Source organism: Lycium ferocissimum, chromosome 6 (genome assembly GCF_029784015.1).
Source record: "Lycium ferocissimum isolate CSIRO_LF1 chromosome 6, AGI_CSIRO_Lferr_CH_V1, whole genome shotgun sequence".
NCBI classification, from domain to species: Eukaryota; Viridiplantae; Streptophyta; class Magnoliopsida; order Solanales; family Solanaceae; genus Lycium; species Lycium ferocissimum.
The window spans coordinates 53,633,125-53,649,550 of NC_081347.1; the positions used below are offsets into that span (position 1 = coordinate 53,633,125).

General features: G+C 37.9%; 1 pseudogene; it reads right to left on the reverse strand.

The window, feature by feature from the left end:
- Window positions 1-15,254, reverse strand: part of LOC132061392 (uncharacterized) — a 29,812-nt pseudogene extending 14,558 nt beyond the window's left edge.
- Window positions 15,255-16,426: the final 1,172 nt, after the last annotated feature.

Here is a 16,426-nt window from a genome sequence, read left to right on the forward strand (position 1 = left end):
CATTTTTCCATTTGGCTTTGTAACAGAGTGTTATCTCTAGTTACATCCTCAACTTGCTCTTTTAGATCAACCACCGTGACTACCAAATCATCTCTTACTTGTTCTAGTTCATCAATTTCTTCACTTAAAGCATTTTTCTCATTAATAAGGCTATGATAGGCATCAATCAACACATTTGCTAAAGATATTAACCTTTTTTAAAGTAACTTTTCAGATTTTTCTTCACATCAAAAGAGTTTACCTCATCTTTCTTATTGTCACCATCATCCTCAGATTTGGCCATGAGTGCGAAGATTGACTCATATTCAGAGCTATCAATAGCCAGCATGGATGTATCACTTGCACCATCTTCATTTTAAGATTCACTGGATGAATCTCCCCAAGTAGCTAGAGCCTGCTTTACCAGGTTGTCAGCAGCTTCACTCTTGTTGAATTTCTTGTCAGGGACCTCGTTCTTCCAAGCCACCTTATTAGGATTTTTATAATAACCCTGCTTGTGAAGAGGACACTCTTTGATGAAGTGTCCAGGCTTCCCACATTTATGACATCAATCATTTCCTTTGAAGTTCCTAGTAGAACTTTCTCTCTTTGGGACCCCACCATTTCTTCGAATCATCTTATGAAATCTTCGAGTGACGTACGCCATCTCAGATTCATCACAGCTCGTGTCCCTTTTAGCAGCTTTGAGAACTAGGTTCTTCTCCCTTTTTGGATCTTTTGTTTCAAGATGCTTCTTTTTCTTCATTTCATAAGTCTTAAGATTCCCAATAAGCTCATCAATAGTCAGTGTTTGCAGGTCCTTGGCTTTAGTGATAGCATTAACTTTGCTTTCCTAAGAGCCTGGTAAAACAACGAGTATTTTCTGGACCAGCTCGTTTGTGGGAATGATTTCCCCAAGTGAATGGAGCTCATTGATTATGGAGGTGAAACGAGTGTGCATATCATGAATGGACTCATCTTCTTTCATTTTGAACAGCTCATACTCAGTGGTAAGTAGATCTATTTAGGACTGCTTTACCTGAGTGCTTCCTTCATGGGCTGGTTGAAGAGATTTCCATATCTCTTTAGCAGATCCACAAGATGAGACACGATTGTATTCATATGGCCCAATACCACAAATCAAGATTTTCTTAGCCTTGTAGTTCTTCTCAATAGCTTTCTTATCAGTTTCAGAGTATTCTTTTCTTGTTTTTGGAACTGACTTTGAGCTCTCAGCATCTATTTTCATGGGAACAAAGTACCATCACAGATGATGTCCCACAACTTTGAGTCCTCAGCCTGATATAATCATGCATCTTTGTCTTTCACGACCCATAGTACTTTCCATTAAACCTTGGTGGTCTTGTTTGAGATTGTCCTTCCTCGAGGTTTGGTGGAGCAGCCATGGAGAATATCCTTTCTAAGTGTTAACATGTTAGAAAGAACTTGCTCTGATACCAATTGATAAAAACTAAGAGTCCATCAAACAGTATAGAGAACCAGGTTCTCTATCTGTTTCCTCAAGTAAACAAAACAGGAAGTAAATGAGACATAATATTTATGTGGAAAACTCCTTGCTCAAGGGAGTAAAAATTACGACCCACCGAAGTAGGATTTCAGCTTCACTAACAGAGCAACTTTTAGATTACAACCTTAGCAACCTAGGAATTAAACTCTTAATCCCTTACCCCTTACAATAACTCTATTATAAGCTACAGCCCTTGACTAACTCTAGCCAAGCAACCAACTCTTATTGCCTAACTCTAGCCAATAAACTACCGACCTTGACTAACTCTAGCCAAGACAACAAAATAACCAAGGTTGAGAAACTTCCTACAATGACACTTCTCGAAAGTAGTGTAGGATTACAAGTTAGAACAAAGTAACAAAGACTTAACAACCTTTAGGACTTAAGACATCTTCAGCTGTTGGGATCTGGTCCTTGAGTTTGATGAAGCTTTGTTCTTGAAAGCATCAAGATAGCATTGGCAGCTACACTTGAGAGAGAATATATCTTTTGATCTTGCAAGTGATACCTTTAACCTAGTAACATGTTGTATATATATTAGGGAGCATGTGACCATGGATAGAGACCTTTCATCTTTTACAATTGGCCTTCGGTACAGCTTTGACCTTCAAAGACGTTATAGTTGTCTTCGCGGTTCTCTTGAGTTAGCACGGTAAAAGTACTGCGGTACTGTGGCGCATTGATTGTACTGCACTCAGGGGACCTGGTCGACTACCTGGTCCCTCCAGTTTTTTTTTTCAAATCATCAAAACAAAATATGGCATAACTTATCATAGGATTTTGATAAATATACGAGAAGAAGATGTAGTATCCTCTTCTGTCGGCCCTATATAAGCCAAAACATACCAAGGCAGTGCATCAGTGGCGAGTAAATGAGCGAAAAATTTAGCCACAATGTGCATTTTATTAGTTTCAAGATGATGGGTCATGGAGTATTGTTGCACACAGCATTCATCGAAATTCTCCTGGTAAACTTTATTGATCATGCAAAACCGCTATCCCAAATATCCGTAGTAATGGAGATAAGTCCTCTGTTGAATGCAACACTCCAATACCATTATGCATAATTCCATCTCCTGACTAGGTTCTATTTTTATTTTCAATAGCTTATGCCTTACTTCTTCGAAATCAAAACTTGACATAATCGTCTGGTAGATGGTCCTTCGTAGATTGATCAAGTCTGTCTCCGTGTCGTCTTTTATTTTAGTTAGCTCTTCGTCCTCTTCTTCATCTGATTCTGCATTAGAATCTTCTTCGTTTTCAGATTCTTCACCTAGTATCATCTTCTTTAATTCTTCGTACTTCTTTTCGTTTTCTACAAAACTAGGGATCCGGCTTGAAAATGTCTAAGTAATTTCAGAATCTACCTTGTCTTAAAGAGAGATTTCATGGGTTAATTGATCTTCCTGCTCAACTAGGTCAAGTTCAGGATGAATAGATGGATATCCCCGAAACATTGCTTTTCGCAATGCGAAAAGGTTTTCAATTAAGAACTGCACCATTTTATCAATTTCTCCTTCATGAAGTATCCCTCTGAACCGCTCAAAAATAGCATGCAACCCTAAGGAACACAAGTCTTGAAGAATCGAACCGCATTCCATAACAAAACTAACTGCAACCTCAACACTATCATCAGTGGGGTTCTCCAAGAAAACAGTAAGTAATTGTAGAGCAATAAGCTCTTGGACGACTTGCTGATTCACAAGATGCACAATAAACTTAGGGGATGATAATAACTGAGGCTTATTAATAGGTCTTTGTAGTTTAAGTATTATTCTTCTCAATAGAAGATCTCCGATTACTGGGATTTTTCTATTCACAACAGAAACTAATCTTTTGCAAACACGTTAGTAAATATTGGAAAAGCCATTTGGGACTTTATGATGGATATACAGAACAAGCCTTTCCCTCGAATTAAATTCTTCGATAATAATTCAGGGATGACATTTTTAATATTGATTGCGTTCACCTTATTCATTAAACCATTGATGCTCTTCCTCAATGCATCCAACTCAGCCTCTCGTATTAAACAACTATATCTTCTTTTTTCCTCTCTTTGCATAGTGAATATCTCTCCATGGCCTTTGTTAATGTCCTAGAGATGAAACTAAGCACGTTTTAATACACGTTTTTGAAACATTTTTGTTTTTTTATTTTCCTAAATTGGTAAAGATTGGGATACAAATCATTTTATTGTGGTTTCCGAATCATTAGAGGAGATTGGGATAATTTCAATAATATACAATTCAACATAAAATATTACATCCACGTAGCCATATTTTTAATTTACATGTGCATACACAGCAATTTTTTTTGCCACAGTGTTTACACACGATATATAACATTATACAACATTATACACTTACTGTAGACAATGTATCAACCTTGTATGAAAGTGAATAATAATGTTTTTTTTTTTATCAAAACTACGAAATGATTGCCTGATAGTGCTTTATTAAAAAATCAAAGTTCTGTACAAAAGCTAAAAATATAGAAAATAAAAGGAATATAATACATGAATCCAAACTACAGGAAATTTAAAAGCTTGTCTATTGAAAATCCTTTGGCCTTGACTTGATACCATGTTGACACCTCAAGCTCTCACCGAGTGCTATGGATCCACACCATTGAATTAAAATTCGGGCTTCAAGGATGGAATAGAATTCTTTCGTAAAAGTTCCTCATGTTCAGTTGTTTCTGTGTTTGATCCAGACCTATGTAATGTTGACCTTTTCCTTCAAGAATGATTGTCTAAAAAGATCCTTTGTATATGTGACAACAGAATGAGCATGTAATCACACTAATACCACTGTTGTAACCTGTCCAAAAGTCCTTCTATTCAATCTGCTAAATCTGTTCTAAGCCTAATTACTGCAGTTTTGTAAGCCTGCAGAATCCTTATTGCATTAGATAAAAGTGTATAATAATATATAAAGGGCTATTTCGGGTAGTATTAGAAATATGGGCCATTTTGGGTAAAAACAAAATCTCCAATTAGACATAGAGTGTTATTTTCCCACTTTGTTACTATTATATTTGTTTATTTTCTTTTCAAAATGTCATAATCTTTTCCTGAAGAGAAAAGGTTACAAGCTTCCAATCTGAAATCAACAAGGAAAGGGGTAACACAGACTAGTATTTATATTAGACTGCAACAAACTACAACGCATCTTCACTTTCGAAAACGTAAATATAGTTTTTGCAAATTAGAGTTGAAAAAACAAAACACGGTGACAATATGGACATTTACAAATCAAAGTCGAAAATGGCACATCAACAACTCAGTTGGTACCAAGAATTGAACCAGTCGTTTAGCATGCTACAAATGGACGCCGATACAATAGGCATTCCAGAGAAGAAGCTCTATCCTTATTTACAATAATTATTCAAGAAGAAGAGTTCCGCCAGAGAAAACGCGCTAAGTACATTGGTTGAGGAATTTGAGACCAATGTTCGTTACGATTTTGTTGAGAATAATTTTGTCGCTTTGGTACACCGATGCCAAAATTGCTTGAAATGAGGTTCTGCACTGGAGATTGATTTAGCGTTACAGCTTATAGGATTAGTAGTTCTGAATCTTGGTGCGGGTGATAATGCACACGAGGTTTATGAAGAATTAATTTTGTTTATTCCTCAAGTCCAAATTATCTCACGCGGGCAAGGTGATGGAGTGTTTGTCTATTATAACTCTCGTTGGTGCGTAGATTTTGTGGAACGGTAAGTTCAATGGAAATTATATGGAAATTCATGAATCAAGAAAGCAAACATTCATCATTTGTGGCTGCTGCAGCACTATCAGGTTGGGCTCTCCTCCTTTCAGATATCGATCATGGAACATTAGCCCCAAAAAGTGGAAAGGATTGATCCCTTATCTTCTAAAGCAACCAAAGGAAGATGATGAACATGTTAATGCTGCCAGCATTGAAGCGCTCGCTTTAATTTTTTAAAATGGCAGTCTTGAGAAATTCTAAAATCAAGAAGAAGAATACGCGAGCACGAAGGACATGGCCTCATGAAGCATGTAAAGAGAGTATGCAATGGCACTAAACAAAAAGCTTCAAAAGTTTTAGAGGATGATTACAATAAGACAACCACTCTCACTATAGGCGAAACAAGACTTAACTTTAGCTCCTGGTCACAATTGAAGCCTATAAGTTACGTAAGAAGATTTTTAGGTTACGGTTTTACAAATCACATGATGGAAAACGAACACCTCCATAACGTTTTTCAGTTTGTACCAGCAGTGAAATGTAGTGATATAGAACTGTACAAACCAGAATTCGAAGAGGTGGTTTTGCGAGTTTTTTTACCGGAAGTAAGAAGAGAAAATTGCGCAAAGAGGATACATATGTCCCCTAGTTCTCTGCTGAGTAAGGGAAGGATTAAGTTGATGAACAAGTACAGAAGTCTTGCAGAGGCGACGGCTGGGCTAAACATTGCTGATGAAGAGTTTGACTGAAATACTGTTTTCAATTGGTGTAAATTCTTGGCCATGATAATGAAATATAAAATTCCAAGCATTATTTTTTTCTATCTTCAATTAGAATGGTTCATTTTCTTCTTGTTAAAGAAAAACATTACGTTACTGTACTTTTAAGAACTTAAACTTGAAATTTTGAAAAAAATATGCCCTTTTTCATTAACTTTCACAGGAATTCGTAGGGGTACATTTGATTAATTCAAAACAGGAAAAAAAAAGGATATGATCATGGATAAATCCACTTATGTCTCGTCACTTAATTCATGTTAGAGAAGCATTCTTGTCCATCTGTAATTTTTCCCTTAAATATTCTACCTTATGAGCAACTTGTTGCCTTAGCATTCAATAACGAATATAGTGGACTTCTTGGGACACCAATTTCCTGATAGTGAAGTAATTTAATAGATACAAGGGCAGATTTCAACTAGAATCAATGCACCTAATTAATCTAACTAATCAGTAGGTCAACCTATAGCCAATACAACACCACTCCAATTATCAGAAAGATTAAGACAAAAAGAAAATGATATAAGTCTGCAAGATTTCTTTTTGAATCTTATGGTATAGAAATTGATAGTCCCATCTAGAAATAGATTGCAAGATCAATGGGAATTATGATTTCTGTACAAAATAGGTGGAGCTTCTCAATATAACAGTCAATTATAAAGAGTTGTTTTCAACTTATATCAAATGTTGTTTCACATAGTAACAAGGTTACCAACATGTCACAATGATAATACTGCAACATAGACGAGATACTGGATCATAAACAAGTTTATCATCGTCGTGATGATTTTCCAATTATTGGCTCTCCCCACACTGGATTTTTTATCTCAGAATCAGCACCATCATAACAGGGTGAAATGCAACCACTTCTCATATAATACAGTCTCCAACCATCAATAAAATTATCAGTAAAATAGACATAGTTGTTTCTGCAGCCAATTTGACTTACAAACACTGACATACAACAATTAGTTCCCGCAAATAATGTTCTATCTCCGAGGTTGTCCGTCACGACCCAATTCATGAATCGTGATGGCACCTACACTATCCCCCAAAGTAGGTGAATCATTCCTAACTCATTTTAATCATTTATAAAAATTATGCGAAAATAAACAGTGATTTAGCTAATAGATTCAAATTATATAAATGATAAGTGCGGAAGTAATAATAATCCCAAAATTTGGTCTGGACTAGTACAAGAGCCACTATTACATATATGCAAATCTGATAAGAAGTACAAATCCCAAGATATCAATACTGTCTCAGGAATACAAAATAGACAGTTAACTACAACGGAAGAGTCTCCGGGTTGCGGATCTAGCACAAAAGCTCACCCTGGAATCTCTGTCATGTAGACTCGGATACCCTCGACGACAGGAACTAGAACTAGTAACGAACTCTGCACTCAAAAGAATAATACAGCAAGAGTAGCCTCAGTACAAACAACACGTACTGAGTAAGCATCATAGGCCGACTAAGATTAGTTCACGCATACAAGCATAAAATCAACAAGATAAGCAAATTGGCACATAATACTCAATCCAAGGTCACAAGATATCCCATAACTGATTCACGACCTAATAGGAAGCTTCTAAAACCACAAGTCTGTCGAGTCTCCATAATCTCAATCGATAATCGTGAATCCAAGTCCTGAAACTGGGCAGAGTCACTACTCTGCAATCTGACCCAGTCTATAATCCGATCCATGCCACCACAATGATATTAACAGACCATACCAAATCAGAATAAGAGTTATATGATGATACAAAATAAAATGTAATGATGTGTAATGCAATGCAATGGTCAAATACCACAAACCTGTACACACATGCTAATGGTATTGTTTGCCCAATAGTCTGTGACCTGAAGTCCATGTACCCTTCGCTCCGGAACAGACCTCGGATCACGAGTTCACAAATAGGCCACATCCTCACCCCTTGTCAAATGTGTCTTATATATATATCAGGATAGGTCACATCCTCATCCCCTGTCAGATGTGCCTTTTATACATATGTTGTATGCAAGATGAGTATTCAAAGTATGGTTCAAGTCTAGAACCCCAAGATGAAACACCAACTCAAAAGTAAGCATAATAAATCAATAAAATCAAATGGCAATGGAAATGCAAGTCACAATGCCATACGCCATATCAGGACTAGATAATAGCTCAACCATGGAATGAATCGTACAAACCATCTCAATCAACATAAAAAGTCTATGACACCCTTTACTTCCAAATATAGCAAGTACACCTCATAACTAAGTCTTGTGTCACCAAAGTGCTCCATTTTGTCATCTATCATCATCAGTACCAAGTCATAATTCGCTATCAATAAACATGTGAAATGAGAATATATGTCATGCATGATATCGTCATCAACAGTAAACCAAAATCAAGATTTCAACCGTGTATCATCATAATTATACAACACAATTTAAGCCTAATCTCATTATCCCTCCTCTCTCTGATGATAAATGACACAACAAGAGAGAAATGAGTGCAACATGTATCACAACATAGCAATTAAGACAACAAGCCTAATCACAATAACAAGGCAACCAGCCACAATCAACATCAACCAACCTAATAGAATTCCATCTCAAATCACCATAGTATGAATACAAATACACCATCACAATGTGTAAATAATGGCGACAATCCCACATAGTCAGAAGTCATACCAACCTAGGTTATATCCAACCATAAATCATGTCCAAAAACCTAATCATGCTTTCTCCCATTAATTCTACACAATATATACATTTCGCTAATCAAAGTCTAACTAAGGTAAGTCGTAACCTACCTCGATGCCGAACAGGTGCCACGAACTAATCCACTTGAGTCGTGCCTTTCTTCTTCGGAGAGGCTTGGAACGATTAACGTCCTTGGAACTATTCACGTCTATCAAGTACAAATTCTACGTTAGAATACGAATCTAAGGATACCCATAATGTCAGAGTTTTACCCAAAACCCAAAAATGGACCCAAAATAGCCAAATCCGAGCCACCAGGGAAAAACTATAATTTCATTGAAAAATCGGATTCAATATAGTCAAAATATTACCCTACGAGTTTAAACGAGTCCAATGATACCCATATTGCGGTACTCTATTTCGAAACCCCCAAAACGAACCCAAAACGGTAACCCCGAGCCCGAGAGGGAAAAACTGGAAATTTATGACCAAATTAGTTTACCTATAGCTTAATTAGTCTAGATCCAGAAAACCCATTCAAAAAGCCACCATCTTGATGTTCAAAATCATGATTTACCATTTTTCAACTTTTGGGTTCAAAACCCTAATTTTCCCCAATCAAACTTGCATAAAATCGATAACCAACGAAAATAAACTTGAGGAAACATCAAAATAAAGGTTAGATACTTACCCCCTCGTTGAGACGAGAACAACGCCGCAAAAGTTACCTCAAACGGAGCTCTAGAACTCAAGATATACCCAAAATACGAAATTAATGCAGTCTGATTTTTTAATGCACAGATATTTCCGCTACAGCGGACGAAAAGTCCGCTATAGCGGTCTAATGTCCGCTACAGCTGTCCCACCAGGTACAGCAACAACTGTTCGCTCTCAAATGACCATAACTTCCTCATACGAATGTGAAATGCGACGATTCTTTTTGTTATAGCTTCGTAATTACGATACGGATATCAATCGAAACACAAAACAAAGGTTGTTTGATCAATATGGTATCCTTTATGGCGAAAGATACTACTGCGAAACATCGAATACGAGCGCGACACAACCCAAATCCATCAAAAACTTATCTGAATCTCACCAAAACTTGCGGACAAGTCCAAAATCATCATACGAACTTGTTGGAACTTTCAAAACATCGACTCGTGGTCAACTCTAACTCTTTGACTTAACTAGTTTCTCCACCAATGGCTTAAATCACACCCAAATCCTTCAGGAACCAAACCAATGACTCTACTAAGTAATGAACCACATTTCAGACCTAATGGAACTGTCAGAATTCGATTACGGACACGTTTACCCAAAAGTCAACTATTGATCAAAGGTTTTTCACTTTAAGACTATAGATTCCACAAATCCTACTAGAACTCCCCCGATAACCTCGGGAACCATGTTGCCCATCCCCGCTGGTCAAAATCATACTAACAGGACTCGGGGAAGGGTCAACTAGGGTAAATGGGTCAAAAGTGCAATAACGACCAAACATGTCATTACATCAGATACCAATTAAACAATCGTTCGTCCTCGAACGAAGAAAAAGAGTACGAAGCTGACGATAACTGAGGATCTTCTTTTAAGCCCACACGGAAGTCTCCACAGGCAAGAATTATGGTGGTAGCATCGTCCGTTCATCTTATCAACCCAAACTGACTTTATCTTAGCTCAAAACCTAAATTTCCATATTTTCCATACTCGAAATTTCTTACACAACTGATTCCCGAATATAAGAACCGTCTTTGGTTGAATTTTCTGATTTTATATAACCACACTTCTGTACGCCATCGATAGGTCCCACAAACATTCCCCAAATAGTACAATCCCCTAGTATAGCCACAAAACATAACCCACTCTGAACCGGTAAGATATTCTGATTCCTCTAAGCTTTCTTTCACATCTTCTAAGTCGTTCCTCGCACCACAATTCCTTAGAAACACATAGACACGCGCCACAAGTCTGATCATGATTTCCTATTACTTGGAAGAATCCTAGCGTATCGGAGAAACTCTAAGCAATTCCATCAAACTGATCTTACCCAAAGCCGCTAGCTCCAAGTCTTCTCAAACCTTCAAATCACAACACTGGAAGCATAACACTGAGTACCTCGTCAGGCCAAGCCTGTAGGATACCATCTGATCACTCTAAAGACCTCTCACAACCATAGTACTTCTTCGAATCATTACTACGCCCGACATAAACCATTATAACTGTTCGAATAACTGACTCGGGTAAAATATCATCAAGATACTCACAAAACCTGATAAAGCTCGGTAAACCTGTCATACCTCAAATTTGAACTATAACCCATCGAATCCTTGAAGGCGATCTTCTAGGAAACCCATAAGCCCCTCTGGAAAATATACATAGTTCATCAAGCTTAATTCAAATAATACTGACCCTGAACGAATGCACAACCCTTGAATACCACCAATAGTACTCGAACTGACTCCAAACTTTTCGAAACCAATCACAGTTCTATCACCCATCTGGGGTGACTAGTTCTAGTGCTTTAATATTCTGAAAATGCTCTCACAATCTATCCGATTAGTAACACCCACAACATAACATACCACCATGAATACGGTCTCATCTTGAAAATACAACCCTAACCTTCACATTGTAGGGATTTCCAGAATTTCTCTCCATTAGACCACACTAACTTATCCACTGTAGAGTGTTACGAAATTATCCAACTGTTTACCACTCGGGCACTTTCATATGCCTTAACATATCGGTTACCTGAAATCTGCTTCTCAATTGTCGTTGATCACGAAACCTCACGAAGCTCTGCATCTCACTTAGTCCATCTCTGTAGACTCCTTTTTTTAAGCGTACTCACGATCACCCCTCGTCTGAAATATGTAAGGCAATATCTCCACAACCTAAACTGACCCAAGTAGTCTCGAAGATGTACCTTATTTTTACGAATTCTTGATCAACTATACCTTTTCCCGACTCTTCAAGTCCCCAATTTCCAATCAATCACAATCAAAGTCTCCATCTAACCATTTCTTGAACCCACTCAAAAGAATACTGCATAATCATAAGCCTTGAAAACTAGCTGAGTCATTCCTGGAGATAGTAGTATGCCACACACTCTACACCCAAGAGTTCCCTTAACTCACTCAATTCTAAAACTAAAAACTTCTAAATCCAGCATATCACATACACAGTCCTACTACTACTTTGACATTTATCCACCAAGGTGATTTTGCTCAAACTCCCTTAACTCAAATTTCGAAATGTTCTCTACAACTTGAATTAATTCGAACCTCATCATTAATTTACCACATCAATGCCTTTAAACACTACTCGCCCGTGAAGAATCACTTCTTGCCTTACTTGTCGACCCAGAATACCTCTAACCATTCGTGCGATTATCCCTTTCATTCTATTAACTCAATCAAGCAATAACACCAGTAGTAGTAGGAATTAGCCAAACTTACACAATAGGTGCAAGGCTCTCAACCCTAATCCAACATTATATGCAACACCTGATAGTTCCTCTAATACTAAAAACTTCGCACTTGACCAATGCCAAAGTCGTTCTTACTAGTCAACCATCGGCTCCCATTGGCCCACGGCATAACCAAACATACCAACCCGACACTGAACCTTTATGTCTATTTTACCATGCATGACCGCAACATAATCCTCAATTCAACTAGCTCTCCATTCTACGATATCCTTATCATTCCTCTAAACACGAAAAACAGATGAACATACCCTTTACTGAAGGACTAGGACCACAGTTGCCCAACATCTTAAGCCTCCACTCGTCACAAGTGACATTGTGTTCCTATCTAAAACCGATAGCCACCTTCCTGAAAGAACCCACAAACCACTACCATATAGTCACATCGAAGCCCAACTTAACTTTTCACAATCGAATACGTAGGCCACTCTTGTACAACTTGCAACCTTAACCTGACGAGCACGTCAGATACCAATTGTTCCCTTCTTAAAGGCGGAGATTAATCTATCCAAATCCTTCTTCTTCTACCTCCGTCCCATTAACACGAAAGTACTCATACCCAAATACTCTAAGAAATCTTACTTGCTACGCATTTCCCACAAAAGTCATCCTTCATGTCCTTATTCCCAACTTCTCTTCCTTATTACACGCGATCACTATACTTTTGCCCAAATCCGATGATCCTTACCAAACTTACACTCGTGCCACACACACCATCATAATACCCTAACGAAGTTGAAACTTATTCCTAAAACCGATCATATCTCTAACAAATCATACTTGTTAAGTCATAAATGCACTTCTGTGACTTCCGAGAAACCCAACACTGAAAACATAGAGATCACGTGGCCCTTTGCACCACCTCTCACATTTATCAAGAAAACCCTCCACAATAAACGAGTCTTAATTACGATACCACACAACTGAATCCTCAAGCCATAGCTAGAAAACTGAACTTAGTCACGCATCCGAATCAGGACGACACGTCTCGTACTATACTAAGCCATGTCCTAACAAAACTGCTCGCATAAGAATTTAGGATATGAGTTTCCAGCATTCGTGAGAGAATAAGACAAGGGAATTCAAATACCAATTGGAATCGACTAGATACCAATTTGAATGAAGTAGCACGAAAGAATGAAAGAAATGGAAGTTCCTTAAATGTCCTAAAGCCTCTCGCAGATAAGTATGGAGCTCATCGTACCGATCCGCAAAACTCTACTAGACATGCTCTTATACTTGTAAGACCGGTAACCTAGGGCTCTGATACCAACTTGTCACGATCCAATTCGTGAATCATGATGGCACCTACACTGTCCCCCCATGTGTAGCGAACCATTCCCAACTCATTTTAATCATTTATAAGAATTATACGGAAATAAACAATAATTTAGCTAACAGATTCAAATTATATAAATGATAAGTGCGGAAGTAATAATAATCCCAAAATCTGGTCTGGACTAGTACAAGAGCCACTATTACATAGATGCAAATCTGATAGGAAGTACAAATCTCAAGATATCAATACTGTCTCAGGAATACAAAGTAGACAGTTAAATACAAAGGAAGAGTCTCCGGGTTGCGGATCTAGCCCAAAAGCTCACCCTGGAATCTCTGTCACGTAGACTCGGATCACTCTCGACGACAGGAACTATTACTAGTAACGAGTTCTGCACTCAAAAGAACAGTACAACAAGAGTAGCACCAGTACAAACAACACGTACTGAGTAAGCATCATAGGCCGACTAAGATTAGTTCACTCATACAAGCATAAAATCAACAAGAGTTGATAGTCACATAATAATCAATCCAAGGTCACAAGATATCCCATAACTGAATCACGACCTAAGAGGAAGCTTCTAAAACCACAAGTCTGTTGAGTCTCCACAATCTCAATCGGTAATCGTGAATCCAAGTCCTGAACCTGGGCAGAGTCACTACTCTGCAATCTGACCCAGTCCATAATCCGATCCATGCTACCACAATGATACTAACAGACCATACCAAATCAGAAATAAGAGTTATATGATGATGCAAAATAAAATGTAATGATGTGCAATGCAATGCACTGGGCAAATACCTCAAACCTGTACACACATGCTTATGGTATTGTTTGCCCAATAGTCATGACCCATGGGGGACCCGCTAAGTCCATGTACCCCTCGCTCCGGAACATACCTCGGATCATGAGTCCAATTTTAACCATGACAAATTTTTGATCTTCAGGTTGCACACTTCCACCTTGTCGACCATCCTGTTTGATCTTTCTGAGATCAGAAAAATGAGCAAGATTTCTCCATTAGATTCCAGAAAGTACTCTATGAAATGCTTTGAGTAGATTGAAGGAATGGCCAGTTTTCTACATAATCGTGTGACTTGAAACTGAGAGTCATGACTCTCTTCTATAACTGCAAGGGTCCCCTGCAAACTTAGTACATAAACTTACCTTCAAAGATAATGCCATTACTGAATTGTATCAGTTGCCCCTTAGGGTCATTTGGATCAATAAGGCCATTTTTATTGCCATCTTGTTTCATCCATTTTTGGTTTTGTCCTAACTGATAAATCACAAAAGATGGAAAACGACAATAGCCTCCACTATTAGGGGACCAAGGAGATAAAAATGATATCTTGCAGTCGAGCGAGGGAGTAGCCCAACCGCCATAGCCTCTGAAATTATAGCAGTAATCAATAGGTATTTTTTTTTTCCTTCCACAATAGGCCAAAGTGAGTAGTTATGGAAAATCATAACGTGGCCTTCTTCGACCATGCCACCAGTAGCAACCAGCTTCTTCAAATGAGAAGTTGAAGGTATGCTGCTGAGTTTTACAATAGTATTGAGGCTCATTTGAAAGCTCGAGCCATGATGATTTTGCAATGGAACCACAATTCTTGGACGCACACTTCCATGATTTAGAAACACCAGCAGAACCTATGGATTCAATTATAGTTGATTGTCTCGGATGCTTTTTGAGAAAGTTGAGTAGCTTTTTAGGAAGATTTCGCCATGGTTCCACATAAGCAGACTCTACTTTAGATATTGAACATTTTTGTTTCCTGCTGTCTTTTGGAGCCATCTATGGATAATGGTAAAAAAGAACAAGGTCTAGTTTTGTAAGTTTTCTGACGATCCAAAGAAAGCTTTTATATTCTAATCCTCCCTGTCCTAGCTGTTTATTTTACTAGCCGTAGGCTCCAAGAAAAGATAGTTAGACTGCTTCACAAATTATTGTTTGTTTATGGTTTTTGTGGTCTTGGCACCTTCTCTTGAGCCGAGGGTCTATCGGAAACAGCTTCCCTACCTCCCAAGGTAAGAGTAAAGTCTGCGTACACTCTACCCTCCCAGACCCCATCTCGTGGGATTAAACTGGGAATGTTGTTGTTGTTGTTGTTGTTCTGTTAATCAGTTGGACATAATTAAGTAGTAGAGATCAAGTGTGAGGGAATTCCTTTTTGTAGGTTGAGTTGTCATCTAAATGTCATCGCACTTCACCTTCAAAGGGTACTAAACTTGCAGTTTAAATATTCAATCTTACTTCAACTTATCTTGAATGGAGTGCTTCTCTATAGTTTAAGCTTTTCGCTGACTCCCTTGCTACTTCATTTGCAAAGGTGATCCTAAATATACTATGAAAACAAACATAAAATACACTTGTTTTCTTCTTTCACATTGAATTGCATAATCATGCAGCCTTTTAGCAACTACTCAGAATTACAGTTCACCTATCAACTCTTGCTAACTGCAGCTACTAGTTACTGGTTGATTAAAGAAAAAGAAAATTGTACATGTCAATAAGATAATTTTGCATGCGTAAACTAGACTAAAGGAATTCATAGCCATCCACTAAAAAATCTCATTTCATCACTTTCATGAAGAGACAGTAAATAGGAAACGAAGATTTACTATTTTCAGAAAGCAAAACAGTTTCTCCACGCTCAGGTAAACAGCAAAAGCAATCTGCAGATACTTCTCAAGACACCAGAAAACTATTTATGTCAAACCACACAAGTTTTTAGCTACCTTTTTCAAAACAAAAAAAATATTATACATAAGGGGAAGGGGAATGGGGGAAGGAGTTACAAGATGGGCAATCGAACCCTCACCAACAAGGTGACAAGTTCAGGTAGCCCAACCAATTGGACTACTAAGATTCCCCTAATACAGCTACCTTCAAAAGCAATGATACTAAATAATGATCTTACAAGTGTGTATCAGGTCCAACTCTGACATTCCAAACTGCTCCAGCTC